Below are 23,196 nucleotides of genomic sequence, written 5' to 3'. Positions count from 1 at the left end.
ATTTGGGCTCAGTACTTACAGGTTTAAAACTGACATTCCAAATGAAATGAAATCAAATAATGTATGAGTTAGGAATTATCATGGGAACCATCTATGCTGACTCCTTTCGATATTAAAGTTGTATGTTTACAATGAGATAACTAATGATAGAAATCATGACCCATTTTAATCAACAACTGGGATAAATAAGAGAGTTCAGAAATTGGAAACCTATCCAAATGGCAGTGCTCTCTGAAATATATCAAATCTTAACATTTTACCCAGGCCATACATGGGTTTGATTACTAGATTATAACTTTAAAACAGAAGGTAACTGTTTTTCCAAACCTTGAAAAAGGTGGCTGAAATTAAACATCCCAGAACAGGAAATGACAAATCATTCTATCCTTCTATTTTGCCTGGTGTATGGATATAGGGCAAATATATGACTCAGTCTAAAGCAGAGAAGTCTGATGGACCTCATTTTTCTTCACTCATGCTTCTTTTAAATCCAGCACAATGTTGTCCTCTGAGATTTCAAAATGGAAAAGAAAAGGCTGGAAATCTCTTTCCAGGCTCACTATGCAAGTGGAGATGATAACAAAGAGGTAACTGCAAAATGAAGTCATTGAAATAGTAAGATATATATGTATGTGTGTGTGTATATATATATATACACACACACGTGTATGTGTGTATTCAATGAAGTCATTGAAATAGTAAGATATATATGTATGTGTGTATATATATATACACATACGTGTGTGTGTGTGTGTATGTATATATATATATAAAAAATACAAAGAGAAATGTTTTTGTACCGAGGGCAATACTGAGATTTAAACAGTTTTTTAAAAACTATTGTTTCTGTTATTAGCACTTGGTCATTATTGATTTAATTTTTAAAAAATATGCTTGAGAGAGGGAATAAGGGGATCCTGGAATTCTTGGGCAGGAAAATAAAAAAAAGTAATATCCTGAAGATACCCAATAGAGCCCAATAAATGGAATCTATTTCAGAGGCCGCAGTCTTTAAGAATTTTATCCCTCTTTTCTCCTTCCAAGGTGGTAACATGATTTTTCGCAATTTTTTTTTTTTGTACTTGTAGGTCAATTTTCAAAGCTTGTTCGATATTGACAATTCGCAAAGTATTTATTTCGTGTCCACTTCGTAGGACTGGGAGGTGAGAGAGGAGGAAAATCATTCAGGTTAGTTAAGAAAATTGGAAGTTAACTTGGGTTTTGAAAAATAAATGATAAAATCTCCAAGACTGATATGGGAGGGAGTCTTAGGTTGAGAAGACTGTGTGTTTCAAATCATGATACTGGGGATGTTTAGAGTATACAGGAGACATCAAGTAGTTTTTTAGGATTTTGATCACGAGTGTGCCGGGCATCAGCAGCCAGTGGGTTCAAGTTGGATCAACAGAAAAATTTGGATCAACCCAAATTACCGTGGCTCTCGGCTTCAGTCTGCTTGACTTACGGCATTTCCACTCAAGCTCCATCCACTTCAAAGCCTTTGGCAGTTATTCTTACATGTTTCTAGAATGTTAGCCAGTAATTCTTACATGAACTTCTTCTTGTGCTCAAGAGTGAGTCTTAAATAAAAACATGAGCCACATGAAAGATCTTGTTTCTTCAGTTTTTTCTGTTTTTTTTTTTTTTTTTAATTAATGCCCTGGGAAAATGCCAAAAGAACGTTTTCTATATTTCCAAGTTCCCAGTGTCCCCAAAGCCAGAGTAATGTTGGGTTCTGTGTGGTAGAATGGTGACTCTGTGCAATTTGTACTTCCCTGTGAATATGAGCTCTAAAGTTCATTCTATACTGAGTCTCACAAAACCTGTTATGAAATTGCGTCCGTCAACCTCTGGCTTTCCAGTGATATTTTGGACCTCTTGCCATTTGCCCAACACTCTAGTCTTCTACTACTCCCTGGTCTTCCATTTACAAACCAACTCTCATTTTCTTCCGATTCCCTGTGGAACAGTCTCCATGCATACGCATTCATGCAAATAGATTCCAGGAAGGATCATCAGCCTCTCTGTTTTTGCAGAGCTGGTTTTGAATCTAATTTGGACCGAACTGTCACACCTATGGTGTATAATATCGCTGCCACTTTTGCTGGACAATAGCTCCTGGCTACAAGGGAAGTTTTCTGTGACAGAAATATAAGTGCTACTTTCTTTTTTCAACCTCTGGCAAATACAATTACTAAATATCAAGTTTTGTATCTGTATTCAGACAGTTTTCACCTGAGAGAGATCTGTCTTATATTCCCATTTCAACTATGTGACTTAGACAAAGTTTTTAAACACTCTTTAAAATTCAGTTATGCTCAGTTGGAAAACAGGATTAACACCTCCAAAATACAGGTGGTTTTAAGGAGTAAATGAGATAGCATGAGCAAGCAGATAATGTGTAGTGAAAGAGCTACAAAAATGCTACTCATGTTTGGCAATGTTACTATTACTACTATGGCAGCAGCATAAACGTGTTGCAACTACACTCCTTAGAAGTGAAGTCTCTGCAACATTAGGAAAGCCTCTTTTTTATTCTATCCACACCAGAATAGGAGGCTGTACACTTGACAAAATACCCCGAGAAGAATGCCTTAAGATCCTGATATTGGACACAGCTGAATAACAGAAGAGAACTAGTATCTTTCCTTCTCTTTGCTGTTGGTGGGAAAAATAAGACCTGGCAATGAAAATTCAGGGAGAGAGAAGATTCTGAACAGCATTACTATTTCATCACAAAGTAACCGATATGATGAGGAAATGTGAAATTAAATGTTTTTTTAGAGGATGATAGTGCTGTGGCAGTGTATGGTCCCCAACCTTCAGTGTGGCCACCATAATAATATAAATTATAAAAGATTTGGCATATTTATTTATAGAGTTGAATTGTAATGTTGCCTTGTCTCTACTGGGGATGATGGGCAATACTCAGAATTATCTAGAATTTCATGTTAAAATTAGTTACAGTATTTCTTGACATTCAAGCCATGTATGTTGAGTAATAGAAGTTTGTTAGAAAGTGTTAGTATTGGCAACTCTCTTTGAACAGTCATGGTCATCCTTTACTTTACATATGGCAGGCCTCTTGGTGTGTGACTCTTAGGAAAGATTACAAAGTGTGGCACATCTTGGAAGACTACAAGAATGCATTATGTTGCCATAGACACATCTAAAATTAATGTTTCAAATATGTAGGCTTAGTGCAGAAAACTCCTTTGCCAAGTACATCTCAACTTAAAAAAATCAAGACTATTTTGTTATTAGTAGCTTCTAGTTAACCTACCAAAATAGACATTTATTAAACAATGTTTAAAGTGCAGTTACTTCGAAAAATTTTAAATATTTTCATGAATTTTTTTTTTTTTTTTCGGTACGCGGGTCTCTCACTGTTGTGGCCTCTCCTGTTGTGGAGCACAGGCTCCAGACGCGCAGGCTCAGCGGCCATGGCTCACGGGCCCAGCCGCTCCACTGCATGTGGAATCCTCCCGGACCGGGGCATGAACCCGTGTCCCCTGCATCGGCAGGCGGACTCTCAACCACTGCGCCACCAGGGAAGCCCTTTCATGTATATTTTAAGTGACAATTTTATTTAGACATACACACTTGAATGACAACATGCAAACATCCAGAGGAAACAACTTGAGCAAAGAAAATGTTTTCATATTAATTGTATTATAATTATTCTTCCAAAGAGTCGACTTTAGTCAGTAACTTGGTGCACAAACAGGACTAATTTTAAAATACAAGTTTTTTGTATCACCACTTTTATGAACACTATCATCAATTGTTAATGTAACGATCCTAAAAAAATTCATCCACATTTTGGCAAATACTGTTTGTTAAAGCATCTAAAGTGACAGACTATGTCACATTTCCTTTTTACTCCTTCCTTCTAATAGTGAAAAATGTGATATAGTGCATTAATATTTATAAGACAGGATTGATACACTTTGCTCTACCAAAAAATAATTCTTCATGATTTTGAACAAAATGTTTAGTCTCTTCTAATTTTTGATCTTGTAGTATACTCAAACAAGCAAACCAGCCTGGCAAAGATCTGAGCTTTTTTGGTTCGACTTTTCTAGCAACTAGGTATAAGTAGGAAGGTAACAATCTTGCCAAACCTCATCTTGGCAAAACAGTAGTGACACCTTTCTACATGTCTCCCTCTGTTTCAGGGCTATATGTCTTTCAAGCCCCAGTTATCAATTCCTCCACCATGTTTTTCCCAATGAATATCAATTTTAATGGCAATCCATCTGCTGTACTTCCATATTTTTTTATCAGTCAATAATTTTGAATTTATCATGTAACTTTCTTCTTGGGCTGTCATTACTATAATAAAAGAATGAATAAATATTGATTTGAAAAGAGCTAAAGGAGTTATTCGTTATCCTGTAGATAAAAAGTTAGTCCTGGTTATGATATGAGTGAATATTATATACACACAGAAAGTTAGCACAATTTCATACTCACATAACCTACCCTTCTTTCTTTATAATAATTATTTCCATATATGCTTCAAAGGAAAGGGTCTTCCTGGGCAAACCCAAAAAGAAGTGAAGCCTTCAGTTGGCATTCTTGCACTGTTTCCCTTTTTGTATATTGAAATTGAGGAGTGGTTATGGGGGGACTTCCCTGGTGGCACAGTGTTTAAGAATCCGCCTGCCAATGCAGGGGACATGAGTTCGACCCCTGGCCCAGGAAGATCCCACATGCTGTGGAACAACTAAGCCCGTGCACCACAACGACTGAGCCTGCGTTCTAGAGCCTGCGAGCCACAACTACTGAGCCCGTGTGCCGCAACTACTGAAGCCCAGGCATCTAGAACCCGTGCTCCACAGCAAGAGAAGCCACCACAATGAGAAGCCCATGCACCGCAACAAAGAGCAGCCCCTGTTTGCTGCAACTAGAGAAAGCCAGTGTGCAGCAACGAAGACCCAATGCAGCCAAAAATAAATAAATTTATAAAAGAAAAAAAATGAGTGGTTATGGGACATTTAATTTAGGTACAAATATAATTTGATTACTTTAATTAAAATGAGTTCCCAAGTAGCTAACATTTTAAAAAAATCTATACTGGTGTACTTTGCAAAGGAAAATGGATATTTGAATTATTTGGGAAAAAAAGGTTTTTTTCCCTATATTAAAGGTGCATTTTGCTTAAAAATTAAAAAAAACTAACAAAATTCTACAGCATAAAAGTGATAAAATGAGAACCTGGACATTTGGTAAATGGTAAAAAGTTACCTACTTTGTTTTTTCACATTTCTGAAGTGTTTGATCAGTGTTTACAAATAGCATTTATAAATACATTAAAGATATAGTATTTTTACATATAATGAATAAAAATATTTGGGGTGTAATATATCAATTATATAAAACAAGGTACATCACCATCAAAAGTATATTCATTTTGGTAACTAACTTGTAAAATGATTATCACAATAATTTTAATTAAAACTCAGAAAAGATACTATCACCATTATTGCTGACCCTGAGTTCCTAACACACTATTGGGTTGATTTATTTTGATGTTTAAAATCGTGAAATTTCTTAAGGCACAGGAAAAATCTGCAGAAAACATGAAGCTTAAACACAATCTGTCTTTGTTAAGTAATGCAAGTTTTAAAGATTGTATCAGTTTATCAAAAGAGGGGGTGTGGGTTCGATCCCTGGCCAGGGAGCTAAGATCCCACATGCCTCGGGGCCAAAAAACAAAAACATAAAACAGAAGCAATATTGTAACAGATTCAATAAAGACTTTAAAAATGGTCCAAATAAAAATAAAATTTTTTTAAAAGACATGTATTCAGTACAAAGACTCAGTCAAAATGCACTTAGTAGACACATACAAGAAATAGTTGATGTGTTAGTGTATAATTCAATCCATTTGTGAAATTCAGCCACCGAGCATGCTGCAGTGTAAATATGCAATTTTCTCGGTGTTAGACTTTTGGGACGCTCTGTAGTGTATTTGTTATACTTATTTTAGATTGGATTTAATGTTGGATCTACCGCTTTACTTACAAAAGTACTTCCTCTGTAAAAGGGACTGAGTTTAGGAGAAAAAGTTATTAAGGATATTATTTAAAAATGTAACCAACGTTGTATAAAATTCAGTTCATACTGTTTCCTGATTTTTCAGATGTGCTGAAACTATTTTATTAGTTCATACTTAAACTTAATTCTTTAAGCCCCAAAAGCATCAGCAATAGGAACATTAAGAGAGAGAAGTATTTCTCCATCTCACAAATAATTGACTACCTGCCAACCTTAGTAAGGAAAGGTATCATTTGTTGCTATTCTTTCTGTGGCAGCACCACCATGCTGACAACCTACAGTTAATATCTGGGAAGACATCTAAGGAGTTGACTAATGAAGCAGGTTACATGTGATTGTGGCTGTGTCTTAAAGATAGAACAGTATGCAAGGTGAACAAGATATGGGTATAAAGGTGTGGAAGATTCAGTGTATTTCTCCTAAATTTCTGATCAGCAATTATATTAAAATAGCAATAATATAGGAAGATTGGAAGATCACAAATAAACTCACTTGAGACTAACTGGAAACATCTTTGCATTTATGCTCTATCAGTATCAGCTTGATGAGATTAAAAACAACTCATCAAGTTGTTATTGATAATTTCAAGAATATAAAAGACTTATAATTTAAACAAGAGCATTAAGCTCCACTGGAATATAAAATCTACAGAGAAAGGAAAGGAAAGGATGTTTCTCATTTGTTTTTACAAAATAAACGTCACTGATTCACAATTTTACATGAATCTTAATGCAAAAATACCCCTACAAATATATTAATAACAAATAGAAGTAAACAAGATATTTAATGAATTATGTCATGACCAAATAGGGTTCAGCTCAGAAACACAAGGTTAGTTAAATATTAGAAATTCTCTATAATTCACGACAACATGAATTTGATAAAGCTTTAGATTCAGTACCTTTTATTCCTAGGGAACTCTTCCATGGCAGCTTTTCTTTTTCCATCCTAAACAATTATTCACTTGCAGACTCAACTAGGCATTCATAATTCTGTATTCCTTTCTTAAAGAGAGTCCTTTAAATTGTATACGTTTTAGGCCCCGTATAAACTGGAAACACTCTAATTTACCATATTGATAGGTGAAAGGAAAAAGTGCCAAATGATATCAAACGGCATTTGATAAAAATTTTAAGTCTATTTTAATAAGACTCTTAGCGTATAAGAAATGGATGAGTAGTTCTTTAACATTTTAACATGAGTATGTTGTGACTCTGATCAAAAGACCAAGTCTGGTTTAATGGTAGAATTCTTGAAGCATTCTTGAAATTAGGCAAAATGAAGGTTGCTCCTTCTCTTATTTAAATCCTAAGCTAGAACCACGAGATAAAAATCTTTAACACACTCACAGTTATTTATTGAGCATCTTCCAGGTGCCTGGCATTGTTAATGAAGGGGATAATATTGTTAGCAACCAAACCTGGATCTAGTCCTCATTCAGTTAATGTGTATGGAAAGCTGGAGATAACATTATTAATATTTTCAAATATCTTGGTTGTTGGAAAGTTTAAGTTATTAGAAAACTTATTAGAAAGTATAAAAATCATTCTTTAAGCTGGATGTTTAGGAATCACTTCAGAACAGTAATCATTTGTAAAATACAGTTTAAAAAACTTGTCTCAAATGTACCTTTACAAAACCCTGAAAAATCAAGGAATACATATAATCACAAACTTATATGGCCTAGATATATGTGTCTATTGAAATAAACATCAGAGACCTGAAAATAGAAGAGACCTTATTCTTGAAAATGAATGACTTGACATTGTAAAAAGCGATTATCTTCATTAAATTAATTTATATATTCACTACAGAATAATTACAACCCTATAATGAATTTCAGGAAGTTAAATTTGAGATGAAATGTTCTAAAATTTGTCAGAAAATAAATTTGTGAACATAGGAAAATAATGAACAAAAAAGTAATGAATGTGTGTGAAGTGATCTTGACCCATCAAATATTAAACCATATTATAAAGCTAAGTAAAAATGCCATGATATAAGCAACATAAAAGATTAAAAGACAAATAGAAGAGTAAAGAGAGTCTAGAAATAGACCCAAGTAAATATAAAATTCTTAATGTGTACTTCACAAAATTATTTAAAGTTAGTAAGGAAAATATTTGTTTCAACCAAAAGAGTAGAGAAATGGCCATCAAACAGGGATGTGTGTCTTTACCTCATTCTTTATACTAAATTCCAGACAGAGTCAAGAATTAAATATATTTTTTAAATTCCCACAAAGGAAGTACTAGAAGAAAGTAAGAATAAACATGTTTCTAATCATTTGGTGAGGAAAATCTAAGCATAACCCAGAAATTATAACACGGTGATTCTTTTTTTTTTTTTTTTTGTCAAAATTCATTTTTATTAATAGAAAATAAACACTTATTCCAGTTGTTATACTTGAAGTTGCTAATAAAAAAAAAAGAATTTAAAATCACCACTTAATAATCCTGTTTTAACTAAGACAATGAAACTGTGGCTTAAAAAAAAAAGTATTCAGCACCATTTGCTCATAGAACTTTCAGACTTTGTTCTTAAAGTTTCTAGAACTTTCCCGTCTGTAAAGTACAGGAATTGCTGAGCTACATGAGGAACCCTCTCTGGGACAACCAACGAGAAGTTAAGCAATCAGTATATATTCAGCCTGGTAACTTGGACTGTACAACGATCCCCTCCTCTCCACTCTGGCTCAGGAGGGACATGCTTCTAAGCACTGAGGTATGACGAGTCCGACTGTTATTAGCTGGAGAGACCAGTTCTAACAGCAAATAACAGTAAATCTCTGGCACAGAGACTACTGTCCTTAATGTTCTGTGATTTTAGGAAATTCTTTAAATAGCTTGGCTTTACTTCAATTTACTCAGAAATGAAACATGTTTAATAAGGTTAAACTACTCTGCTAGAGTAACTGTCTGCTGGTTTAGTGTCCTTATAAAATACATACATAATACGTGTAGGTAAATCATAGTCTTAAAGTATACTTAGAATACTGTGTTATTGAAACCAAAGTCTAACAAAATGACTACAGTTAGAAGCAGCTAATGAAACTAAATCCAAAGTTATGACAAGGGAGACTCATTCTCACTTGAAGCTGTGCCACTTAGAGAATTAAAGCCATTCAAGGCGAGGTGAAGGTGGCACCTTTAGATAATTCCAACCAGGGCCAGAAATTAGCATTTCTAAATATTTCAGAAAAGTCCATAGAAGTGTTTCAAAGACTTTTATGCAAAAGAATGTCTGTCTGTCTGTCCTTCTGCATCAGTGAGTAGTAGTGCCCATCAGAATTTCCTAATAACACAAAGGCAAGTCCACACACTTGATCAGATGTCAAAGGAATGGGAGGTGGACTATTAGAAGGTCACCCTTAGAGCTTCTGCTGGCTTTTTACTATATGCTGTTCACCAGTGTGAGTCAGGTGGACTTTTGTGAGAGAATAGTGTTTGGTGGCCAGGACCTCTTTTGGGCGTTTCTTGCTAAGTGGAATACACAACAGATAAGGGAATAGGGGAGGTAATAATACAGGGAAGCTACTCTTTCCAGCTCAGAAGGAGTAGATGAAGCCCATATATGCATTCAGGAAGCCCATGGGATCCTCTAGCTGTGGATAGTGGCTAATGTGGTCATCCAGAATCGACACTGTGGACCGCGGCAGCGTTTTCCTGTACAGCTCCAAAAACTCTGGATAGGGATTCACTGGATCCAGTGGCCCATAGATAAAATGAATGGGAATAGATACAGAGGCAAGAGCTCCCACCCAGCGTCTTCTAAACTTCTTCCTTTGATTGATGTACTGCAAGAGACTGTCAATAACCAAGTTCCCGTCATTGTTGCGTATCCCTGCCCACATGTCCCACAGTTCACTCTCAGAGGGTCGGGTGTATGGCCCAAAGACCGGGGTGAGACCTCGAGAGAATACGAAGAAGTTCATCAGTCGCGTGAGGATGGGTGACAGCATGCCTCCATCTTTGAGAAGCTTTTGGAGAAGGAGAGGACGGTGAGTCTCAGGAAATATACCTCCATTCGACAGACAGAGACTCTTGATGGTAAGCCGACCAGATCGATTCTGCTTGAACCTATAGAGCAGCTCCTGAGCAACGATATCCCCATAGTCGTGAGACAACAGGTTGATCCTACGGTTCTGGAGCCCCAGATGCCGCAAAAGAGCTTCCACAATGCTGGCCTGCTCGAATATGGAATAGTGATGTGGTCTCCGTTTGTCACTGAAGCCAAAGCCTAGGAAATCGAGGGCAATCACTCGATGAAACCTGAGGGTCAGACCTTCCCAAATCTTGTACCAGTCATAGCTGGATGTTGGAAAGCCGTGTAAAAGCACAACTATCTCTGGACTTCCAACCACACCCACAGAGTCTTGGTAGAAGATACGCAGTCCCTTGTAGGTAAAAAATTTGCCTGATGACTTCCATGAGTGAAGAGCAGGGGAAAGCTGGGGGGGCGGGATGTGCAGATAGGCTGCAAGCAGGGGCACAGCCAACAGCCCCACCTGGACCCACCACTCCCTCATCCTGATTCAGGTAAGACCTGGGCTACAAGACTCCATGTTTGGGGACCCGGTTGCGCATTAACACGGTGATTCTTAAGATGAGAACTTGCCCCCCGGGGACCTAAGAGGATCACCTTGTGTAATTATTATATGTTATTGCATGTCATCTTTAATAAGTATGGTCATTATCATTGAGAGATGTCTGGCTATATTGCTAAATAGAAAAATATATAAATACATACATATACAGATTTATATGTATAAAATGCAGTTTATATAAAATTTTACATTACCTTAGTATGTAAGGATTAATGCATTAATGCAAGCATTAATGTTTGGAAAGTTGTTCACAAAACTATTTTTACTGGCTGTCTATGAGCAGTAAGACTTTAGGGCTTTTTACACCCTTCATTATATTTTTTTCTGTATTACTTGAGTTTTCTGCGGGAAGTATTACACTTATATGAAGAAATGTGTGTGTGTGTGTGTGTGTGTGTGTGTGTGTGTAATTAAAACAAATACATTAATATAGAGAAAACATTATGCTTAGGTAAATATATTTCATTTTAGTATATATGACTCTTACATTTGAGCTCAAATGTACTTGGTTATATCAATGAACTATGAACACATCTATTTATTGAATGGAAAATTTTCCATAGTCATGGGATCTGAGAATTGCATCACAGTAGAGGAACATAGAAATCATCTGGTTTAATCATCTGTCATAATACTATACATGAAGAGGGAGCCTCAGGTAGTTGAGATGAGTTACCAAAATCCACATTAGAGGCTAACGCCAAAGCAGGGACAATTTCCTAATCAGTACCCTTTTTACTGTATCACACAGTTTGCTTCCCATGTTCCCAACACTGCCCTAAAGTGCTTGACTAAGGACAAGTAATTAGCATTGGCTTAAAGCAGTATTTTAAGACAGCATGGAATTCATACCTAATTCATGCTGAATTACGAATCCTAAGAAGTACTTAACATTTTGCACACCACAGGTTTTGTATTAATAAAATAGTATGAATTTTCTTTTTTCTTTTTTTAAAAATTTGTTTGGTTATTTATTTATTTTATTTTTGGCTGCGGTGGGTCTTCGTTGTTGCACGCAGGCTTTCTCTAGTTGTGGCGAGTGGGGGCTACTCTTTGTTGTGGTGCGCGGGCTTCTCATTGCGGTGGCTTTTCCTGTTGAGGAGCACGGGCTCTAGGCGTGAGGGTTTCAGTAGTTGTGGCACGCGGGCTCAGTAGTTGTGGCTGGCGGGCTCTAGAGAGCAGGCTCAACCGTTGTGGCGCACAGGCTTAGCTGCTCCGCAGCATGCAGGACCCTCCTGGACCAGGGTTCGAACCCGTGTCCCTTGCATTGGCAGGCGGATTCTTAACCACTGTGCCACCAGTGAAGTCCAAAACAGTATGAATTTTCAAACAAGCTTCTAGTAACGTGAACCCTTCTAATGTTTGTAGGTTGTCAGACATATTCAGATGAAGGAGCCACTGCACTCTGCAGTCTCTTGCTTTGCCTAATTGGTCTTATGGTATTTTAGATGGCTGAGTGACAACACATGGAGTCAACTAGAGATCGAATTTGTCCTTTTTTCCCTTAATGTCTATAAAGCTCAGTAGAGCCTTAGAAAAGTGACTAATCAATGTGAACTAAAATTAAGCACATATTTATCTGGAACCACATATAGAGTAATTCAAACAAAACAATATCAAGTTGAAGGAAAAAATATAACCCTTCCCCCCATGGAAAAAAATGATCTTTTAATTATACGTTACTTACTGTAAAGCTTATATAGTATTTCAAAAAAATCATCTGTAGTCCAGGAAGAGTTGCTGATAAGCTGTACATAAAATGATTAGAAATATCCTATGTCCCTCCTGCATTTTTAGGAGGTTGTGAACCCTTCAACTGGTTTCTCATCTCATGTGCAACTTGCCACTCACCCACCCTTCCCCAACACACTTTCTTTATGCCTAGAAAACAGCTTTTCTGTTCTTTATGGGTGGTTTAAAAATACATCTATTGCAGGTAATTATAGCTAATTTTTAATGTCAATAGATACTATTTAATTCTATAACAGCTGGAAAATAAAATACTTCACATCTCATTAAAACCCAATAGGAGGTAAAACAATTCACATAAAAATTAAATGAAATATCTATTAAAAATAGAAGAAAAATTAGCTGAGAAAATCAACAAAGTATTCCAAATTGGAAGGTGACTGTGTATACTTCAATAAATGCAGGTCAATATTCTAGAAGAGCTATTGCTTATTTCACATCTTCCTTTTCTTAGCAGTTCAGAGGAAAATGGCATTTTATATATATATTTATATAAAATATATACATATATTTATACATACAAATATATGTAGAAATGTATACATTTCTATATTTTAATGCTAAAAGCAGTGAAAGAGTAAGATATTTTAGCATTCACAAAGATGACATTTGCAATAGAAATAAAATATATAGCTTTATACTGTTACTACCCTGTGAGATACATGACTTGAAGGTTTCTAATCGTTAAAATTAATTTGAAAACCATTGTGAAGACCAGTGGAATTGGGAGTCTGGTGAGCTGACACGGGACTAACTCATGGCTCTGTCCTCTCTAGGGTACAACTTTGGGAAGACTTGATGTCTCTAAGGTTCTCTGTCTGTCAGAGATTACAACACCTACCTCATAAATGTGGAATGAGGATTCAAGTTACTAATAGCTAATATTGACTTCATGCTTACTGTGTGCCAAGCACTCTTCCAGGATTTTTACACTTATCAGTTTATTAAACTATCATAACAACATCAGGTATTACAATTATCACTATTTTACAGAAAAGGAAAAAGGGGTTAAGTAACATGCTCAAGGTCTCACAGCTAGTAATTGGCGAATTTTTATCTGAGTCCAGGTAATAGGGCTTGAAAAATCATGCCCTGCCATTAACAAGATGTCTGGCATAGAGTAAACGTTCAGTAGAGGGAAATTTAATATACTTGTTTGTTACTTACTCCTTTCATTAGACGGTAAGCTTCTTGAGAACAGAAAGTTTTTGTTTACTGAATAACTTTTATTCATCTCTTTGACACTATAATCACCTAACCTGTTTCAAATCTTCAATAAATGTTTCTTGACTTATACAAGTACATAGCAGTGAATGTAAGCTTTTCTCCTATTATATTATTGGTTGAATGAAAATAATTATTCTTAAGGGGAATAATTAGTATGGTTCACTTTATTATTATTTATAAAAATGTTCCCATGCAGCCAAGGCTGTATTTTAGAGAAATACAGGTAGGAAAAGGTGAAAGTGAATGAATTTCATAATATAAAGAAGTTTTATCTTTTTCTCTACATACTTAGAAAATAATTTTATAATGAATACACTTTTTAGGAGTGCCTAAAGTAATACAATAATATAGCTTTTTAAAAACTTCTCTTCAGAATAAACCACTGTCTTTAAAGCTAACATTTCTAATATAGCTGGTAACAGTCATTGTTAGAAACATTTATTTGAAGAATTGAGGACTTGATCAAAATGTCTGTTTTCCCTTTGTGTTTGATTTGCATTTTGTAAGTAATATAAAAACCATACCATCTTTGAGATGTGAGAAAAATGCATTGAGAGATCTAAGTAATGTATAAAAAGCTTTCTGGCAAAAAAAGAGCAAAACAAAGCTATTCATCAGTTGTCATCTCAGAATGCAATCCCAAGATACGTTTTAAACAATCTTCTCATTGCAGTGTTTTTTTTTTTTAAACAAGAACATATTTAACTGTCTTTTGCAAGTTCATCATTTCAAACAGTTGTTCTTTAAACATTTAATCAGGTAAAGGAAGACATGTAAGAGAGTCACCTTTAATATACTTTTTAAGACAACTACTTTGGAATATTATTAAGCATCAGAGGCAGTTTAACATTTTCCTTTCTTGTGCACTCATGGAGCAGTAGGAAAGAAACAAATGTTGACTACAAAGGAAGGTTCTAAAATTTTTTTAGACTATTAATGCTTCTGGGAGATATGTATTAGAGTGGTTCTTGATTCATTTAGACATAAGGGCAATGTCTGTCCACCATTCACATGGATATTAAAAGAAAAGCTTCCATTTAATTTAGTAACTCAGACTCACAGATGGCATAGCTCATGACCATCAAGAAAATTACCATCCTTAAGGTGAGTGATATCGGTTTGAGTCCAGTGATACTAAGACGTGGAAGGGGAGTATCAGTTAGGTGTAATACTGTGAGCAAACGTAATTCATCTTACCCTTGAGCAAATGAGTTAATCTTCCCATGTCTTAATTTCCTCCTCAGTAAAATATCATCATTCTCTCCCCAGCAGGATTCTCTCTGGTTCAATTCATTTGTGGAAATGGGAGGGGATGGCACACAGTGAAATCAGATTCCCCATCTTTCCAGGTCAAGAGTCATGGTTGTAGCATCCAGAGGATTAAGAAACTTGCAATTTTGGTGGGATCTGAATGAGGATTTCCCCAGCTTGGGTCCATCCTATCCTCCTCCCATCTTCTCTCATCCCAGACACTCCAGGTAATCTCCAGATCTGTTTCTAACTTCCATTCTAAATTGCTTAGAAATGTCCCTGAAATACCAGGGCCAGTTTACCTTATACGAAAGCACTGAGCCCTGGGTCTCCTGTTATCTGCTGAGAGTGTACCCTAGTAAGCCAGAGGATCTAACAGAGTGTGGGCAGGTTTTTCTGTTCAATGAGGCTTCATTCAGTAACACTGGATGGAGTCCTGAGTGGAGGATTTATAAATATGCATCTTAGATAAGATGGCTCATTCATTCGTTCCTACTAATATTTTCAAACTAATATTTTAAAATATCTTTTATGTTCTAGGAGCTGTACTTGTACCTGGGACACAAACTAGCAAAGTATAGCTCTTGCCTATCAAGAAAATTACCATCCCAGTGGTGAGTGATAAATAGATGACTAAACAAATGGTTATAGGACAAAGTGTTAAATACTATGATATCAAAACATTTTAAATTAAAATTTAAAATGAGAGTAAAGAGAACTAGATTCAGCCCTATGTTTTCTTCTAATACCTCACCTCAATTTTTAACCTATAAAGAAAGAGTTGGACTAGATACTATTTAAATCCCTTTCACTTTTAACATTCTTTTTTCCCTATTAAGTTGCTCCTGGATTAATTCCTATATCCCTATCTATCTATCTATCTATCATGAATATTACTGAATCCTAAAGAAATATCTGAAAAGAGTAGATTTTTAACAATATAAATTTCTCATTATAATTCCAGGGTGTGTGTGTGTCTGTGTGTCTGTGTGTGTCTGTGTGTGTGTGTGTGTGTGTGTGTGTGTGTATGTGTTCTGGTTTATTTTGTTTCTTTGCTTTTGTTTATAGAAGATCATTAGCCTAGATGTTCTACAGTAGAAAGTGGATAGGATTTGGCCTTACAACTCACAGCACACCAGCCATATAGTGAAGGCCCAATAAAGCACGCCCTATTATGTATTGATACTGTAATAAAATTGCAGGGTTTGCCCATTAAGGCACAGACTCATTTTACATGACTACTTCAAAATTATATTTGTTCTACCATAAATAATGATAAGTCTGTTAATATATTAGAATTTGTTCAACTAACATCAGCAGGATGGTGGGAGTATGGAATTAACAAAATGAAGAGTGAGCTACCTTTATGGAAATCACTATCTTTTAAGATCACCGAGAAACTCCTTTTCACATAATCCAGTGGCTTTTTCCCCAAACCCTTTTCCTCCCTAGAGATACCATCTTAAATGCATGGCATTTTGCCAGTTCAAAGAATTTCCACAGATCGTAAGATAATGTCTTTATTCTTATGTCATAATCTTCTTTGCTTTATAACGGTTGGTCATTTTAAACTACTGAACTGTGAACTCCTTGAACTTGGCAGCAACTCTGTGTTGTTTTTGTCTTTTCTGGTATAGTGTGTAAACCAAACTAGACACTCAATAAAAGTTGTCAAATGAGTGCAAATGTTGAATAATCATGCCAAATAAGTTTAGAACTATGCTTACTCTGTTAATGTCTATAATGAAACAATGAAAAACATTATTATTCACTGTTCCTTCCTTCCAATATTTACAGCCTAACTCAAGAAATTTAAATGTAGAAGCAGATGAAACAAATTGAAAACTTTTCTTACTCTGCTGTTAAATTTACAGAAAAGTTAATACCTCAGCCCCTCCCTCGTGTTTCAAGAACTTATTGCATCAAATTTGCATCCCCTTAACAAAGTATTATTCTCCACAGCTTTTGTTTGCATATTTAATTTTTCCTTAGAAATGTTTTCACATTTAATTTTCCTTAGGACCACCCTTCCAAACATACCTACCCACATGCAACCAAACTCACACACTCCATCAATATATGAAAACAAAATAAATACAGCACTTCCCTCCACTCTACTTTCCCCTCATAACACTCCCTCTGTCTTACTTTCCTTCATTACCAGAGTTCTTGATAGAGCAATCTAAAAGGGCTACCTCACTGCCACCTCAACCCCAGCTAAACACAGGTTCCTTAACCATTTGCCATTTGAATTCTGGCCCTATCATTCTATAAAAACAATGTTCCCCAATGTCACGCATGACCACCAAAGTCACCAGCATTTCTCCATTGCCTTCTTGGAGAACTAACCATTCCTTTTCATCATACTTCATCCTTTGGATCTCCTTTCACTTCTGTGTTTTTTCTTACTTATGCTGATCCATCTTCTTCGTTGTGATTTCTTCTATGTAGAAATTACCCAAGGTTTCTACCTTCAACACATTTTGCCATCCAATATTTCTCCTTTAGTCATTTCATTTGCACCCAAGACTTCACCTATGCCCTCTATGGATACCATCCAAACGTCCATCTCCAACAACAGGTCCCTCCAGACCTACTGATCAGTGTTTGCTATTGCTCATTGGGCATCTCCACCTTGCTATCTCACTACAAACTTAAATCAGCAAACATGTAAAAGACTGAACTCATCCTCCATCCCCCGAACAACTTTCTCTTATCCCATGTAGTTTGTGAATGCCAAGACAATTCTCCAATTTCATCTACTTTAGGTGCTAGACTCAAAATTTTTCTAAAGCTGCCTTAACGGATAAATATACTCTCATTTAAGAGGGGTGGGATGAAGTCATACCAGATGATCTATATTTGGGAAAATGTATACACTGAAAATAATGATCCATTTACAATAATACAACAAACAATTTTACCACATTTGACTGGTATTTGATTTGGGATATATACATGTGGAACAAATATGAAGACAGTTAATTTGGTAGAGTGTTTAAATTTTTCCAAAAACTTTAGATTTGCTTAGACAGTGAGAAAAAAAGTAGGAATAATTATTATAAAGCTAGTAGCGTCTATGCTCACAGTGCAAAATGATCTGTGTGTTGTAATTCTTAGAGTGGGCTGACAGCTATAATATTCACAGAGATGCTGGAAGAAATGAAGTTGTACAGGTAAGTTGAAGTCAGGTTGTGAGAGTATTAAAAACTGGGTAGGGAATATCAAAAACATAGTTTCACCTTTTTTTTTTTTTTTGCGGTACGCGGGCCTCTCACTGCTGTGGCCTCTCCCGTTGCGGAGCACAGACTCCGGACGCGCAGGCTCAGCGGCCATGGCTCACGGGCCCAGCCGCTCCGCGGCACGTGGGATCCTCCCGGACCAGGCACGAACCCGCGTCCCCTGCATCGGCAGGCGGACTCTCAACCACTGCGCCACCAGGGAAGCCCCACAGTTTCACCTTTGACTCCTCCTTCCTGCATCCATTCATGAGGTGTCCTACAATGTCTCTCACAAACAACAACAACAAATCCTCTTTCTTTTCATGCTCACATTTATAGTGCAACCCTCCTTGCTGTGTAGGTATGTGATATCCTCTTTATAGTCTCCCACCATTATATACATACTTATTATCTCTGTTATTTTGTTAATCACAGTCCAAGCATATCTTTTTACCTCAAAAACCATCACTAAATTTCTAACCTTAATTTGTCTGTCAAATTAAGTATAAAATATACCCTTACCCAGGTTTTCATTTGTAAAACAGCACAGTAGTTAGGCTGGAATCTCTGCCTCAGGTTGTCTCTGGGTTCCAGTGTCCACAGAAACCACTTACTAGCAGTGTAACTATTTCAAGTTGTATTTTTCTGTGCCTCATTTGCTTTATCAGTTAAGAGGGAACAACAATAACAGGGCTATTAGGTACATCCGTAATAACACATTTCCTCTCTGACTGCCACACTTGTTTGGATGATTTAAGCATTATCCGCATAGCCTGAAACATTTGTTAAGAGGGTAGATCTCATGTTAAATCATCTTACCACAATAAAAAAAAAAAAGCACACATTAGTTTTTAGAGCCCCTCAGAGGGTCTTCAGGGTCTCATCATGCTGATGACTTGACCTAGCTCAACACTGGGTAAAAACTCACTGTTTAAAAATACGACAATTTCGGGCTTCCCTGGTGGCGCAGTGCTTGAGAGTCCGCCTGCCGATGCAGGGGACGCGGGTTCATGCCCCGATCCGGGAAGATCCCACGTGCCGCGGAGCGGCTGGGCTTGTGAGCCATGGCCACTGAGCCTGAGCTTCCGGAGCCTGTGCTCCGCAACGGGAGAGGCCACAACAGTGAGAGGCCCCCACACAGCAAAAAAAAAGAAAAAAAAAAACACGACAATTTTATATAATAGGTAAACACTCTAAATCCAAGTTTCACTTGAAACTAAAAAAAATTTAAAAATGACAGGGCGATAGCTATTGTGTTACATGATTTAAGTTCAATGATTTAAGAAAAGGTTGGTGGATTGTTTTCTTTTACTCACATTAACCAAAGGTGAAATAAATTACTGGCTTGTATCCTAATCTCTAAAGAAAAAGTAGTTATCTAATTCAAGGAGTTAAAGAAACAGTAGTGTGAGGGTCTAATTTTCTCTTCAAACTTTCGTTCTTGATAATATTAAATTAAACCAAGAAAACCTATTTCCTGAATAAAAATAATTCATACACTCTAACATCTTGAACTGGATGAATATATGCAGAAGAAAACTATAGCTCAATGTCAGTAAGACTTTTCATGTGAAGCATCAGTCAACCTCGACTGCTTGCACATCATATTTTTATTCGCACTCTCAGGATTCCAAACATAGAGACAATTTCACTCTATGAGTATAGAATCCATTGCCTCAGCAATCGTAAGTCCCAATTTTTTTATTCTCTCTCTAAGCAATTCAGAAGTTCTTGGAAATATTCTGAAACTCCACCAACATCATTATCTACTTTTTTTTAAAACAAGTTCTATAGAAAAGCAGCAATGAATCATTCATTCATTCAACAAAGATTTCTTGAAAGGCTCTTTGTGACAGGCAGGGATTTAGGGCTGGGAATCCAGCATTGAATCAGGCAGACAAATCCCCAGTTCATATTAAACATACATTCTAGTGGAATGACTTTAAGACTAGGGTTGGCAAAAGTTATTTATCATACTAAAAAAGAACTTAACTTCTCAAGGTATACAAAATTACTAAGAAAATTTTCACTTGGTAAGTGTGATAACCTGAATCAGTAATTGAACAAACCATAATGTAAAGGCTAAAAGTTAACTTTCAAAATAAAGTCATAAATGTGCAGTTGGTTGAACAAAATCTGATACACTTAAAGTATCCCAAATATGCTAAATGTAAATTATCCAAAATTAGGGGGTCATACTTATTTACAAGGCTACAAATTTGGCCAAATCTGATGTTAAAACTGATACAAATAAAACATTCTTATATAGCCGGTTATCAATTTTTCCTTGTCAAAATAGCAAGTTGACCAGGTGGTATGCAATTTCAACTGTTCACACTAAACAAAATTCTCAGGTTAACCAGGCACAATGTAAAAGAACAAGCCTTGACTTGGGGATCAAAAAATCTGGTTCTAGACTCAGTTCCTCCATTACTTCCTGTCACTTACCTGCACAGCACTATTTCCTATTCTGTCCAATCAAAGTAAGACTAGTTTTTGTTTTTTCAACTGTAAGTGTGCCATTTGTAAAATTTCAAAAACACAAGTTTTCAGTGAAGCACTATTCACAACAGCCAAGTTATGGAAGCCACCTAAATGTCCATCAACAGGTAAGTGGATAAATAAAATGTGGTATACGGGCTTCCCTGGTGGCGCAGTGGTTGAGAGTCCGTCTGCCGATGCAGGGGACACAGGTTCGTGCCCCGGTCCGGGAAGATCTCACATGCAGTGGAGCGCCTGGGCCCATGAGCCATGGCCGCTGAGCCTGCGCGTCCGGAGCCTGTGCTCCGCAACAGGAGAGGCCACCACAGTGAGAGGCCCGTGTACCGCAAAAAAAAAAAAAAAACAACAAGAAAATGTGGTATATATATTTAATGGAATATTATTCAGCATTAAAAAAGAAAATAAATCCTATCATTTATGACAATACTGATGAACCTGGAGGACATTATGTCAAGTGAAATAAATCAATCACAGAAGAACAACTACTATATGATTCCATTTATATGAAATGCCTAAAAGAGACAAACTCAGAAACAGAACAGAATAGTATCACGAGGGACTGGGGGAAGAGGAGGATGGGGAGTTGTTTCAATTGGTATAAAGTTTCACTTATGCAAGATGAATTAGTTTTAGATATCTGTGGTACAGTGTAGTGTCTATAGTCAACAGTAGTATATTATGCAATTAAAAAATTTTTAAGAGGAGAGTCTTATATTAAGAGTTCTTACCACAAACAATAACAATAAGGAGAGACAAGGAAACTTTTGGAGGTGATGGCTTGATACCTTGACTGATACCTTGGTTGTGGTGATGGTTTAGTGGGTACATGCATATGTCCAAACTCAATGAGTTATCTACATTAAATATGCCCAGTTTTTAGTATATCGATTACACCTCAATAAAGCTCCTTCAAAAATACAAGTTGATTATTTAATGACTTGAAATTATATAAAAATTTCAGGATTACCCATTGTCTAGAGTTGCATAATCTCCACCCCTTCCCACCGACCTCCTCTGCACAGAACCTAACAGCCACACACATACATTTTGGCTAGTTATTGTTTTATTTATTTACTTATTTTTGATTTACCACAGTTAAAAAGAAAAATAACTTAAATGTATAACTACTAAATATGCTACATACTCTGCAGTAGAAAGAGTTAATTAGCACTTTAATATACAGATACAAATGAGAACATACAGTGCATTTGAATTTGAATGTTCAGTGTGTCACTGAGTTTGCACTTCCATGCTAAGACTCACATACTCAGCGTCTACCTCAGGTGACAGCTATTCCTTTTGCTCAACATATTGTACATTAATGAATATCATTATGGAACAAAAGGCTTTTCAGAGTCTTCAGATACGTTTACAGCAGACGTTCTTTTAAAATTCAGGTTGTCTCATAAAGAAGGGGGACTTGTCTATGTTTACTGTCCTAAAGCAGATTTTCCTTTATTCTATAGTTTCTATGACGAGCACATTTAAATATAGATAAACACATTCAAATGTTACCCTAAAGTATATGTATGGTTTTATTTAATTTTATATGCATTAAGAACTTAAAAAAATCCTCATTTTTGTCTTGAAGGCAAGGAGGAGAATTAAGAATGAAAATGGAGTACGCTGAATTTCCTATTTCTTGTCATTTTCATGCATAGTTTGGGGAAAAAGAATAAAACTGTTTCCTCAACATACAATTTTAGAATTATTTAGTCCATTGTGTTAACATGTAAAAGGGATGCAAAAGTTCCAAAGGAGATATTAACATCTATTATGTAAGTATATTTCAGATGATTTTCGTAACACATATTACAGTGATTTTCAAAAATGACTACCGTGTTACCTAGTAGATCAATATAGGGGCCTTGAGATCAATTTAGCAAGTAATTATATATTCTAGATCCACTTCCCCATGTGAGTATTATCATTTTGTTGACAGCCTTAGAAAAAAATCCCAACCAGAAATGCTCATTTTAAGTTGAAGTTATAGAAAATGCTATATTGTTCTAACTTTTGATGCCACTAATGGATTGTACCACACTGTATGAATAGAAAAATTATGATACAGGCATAGTAATAGGGGTCTGAAAACTTTTCTTTTTCAGTAATAGAGTCTCAAAAGTCTAGAAAGTTCTTTCATGAATCATAATACCACATTAAAATATGAAATTAACAAAGTCAGTTAAATTTAAATTGCCTGGAAGAAGTTGCTAAAGAAAATTCCATGAAACCACAATTATTTCCCCAAGTTTATATTGTTCCATCGGTGAGAATATGTTGTCAGGACTTTATACTTTTTTCTTTAAAAAATAAATTTATAAAATCCTCCAACTTGTATATACAGTAAGGTCTATAAATGAATAAACTATCATTAATATTGTTTTTACTGGTATTATGATTATTACTACTATAGTATTAGTTGTAGTAATAATAGAAACAGCAGTTGTAGTAATGTGGTGGTAACCTCGAAGAATAGTTAACTTCATAGTATGAATAACACTTCAAAATTCCAATATATGTCTTACTTACAATAACATTATAGGACTCACGTCATTATAGAATTGTCATAATGGT

The 23,196-nt window shown here is 35.9% G+C and overlaps 1 protein-coding gene and 1 pseudogene across 8 annotated transcripts in view; both read right to left on the bottom strand.

Moving 5' to 3' along the window:
- The window catches only part of NLGN1 (neuroligin 1), an 889,492-nt gene that overhangs the window by 444,536 nt on the left and 421,760 nt on the right, over positions 1–23,196 (bottom strand). The gene's annotated exons all lie outside the window — the stretch shown is intronic.
- LOC137224921 (mesoderm-specific transcript homolog protein pseudogene) lies at positions 8,397–10,625 on the bottom strand (annotated as a pseudogene).

This window comes from Pseudorca crassidens, chromosome 5 (genome assembly GCF_039906515.1).
Source record: "Pseudorca crassidens isolate mPseCra1 chromosome 5, mPseCra1.hap1, whole genome shotgun sequence".
NCBI lineage: Eukaryota > Metazoa > Chordata > Mammalia > Artiodactyla > Delphinidae > Pseudorca > Pseudorca crassidens.
This window is presented reverse-complemented; position numbering and strand designations above follow the sequence as displayed.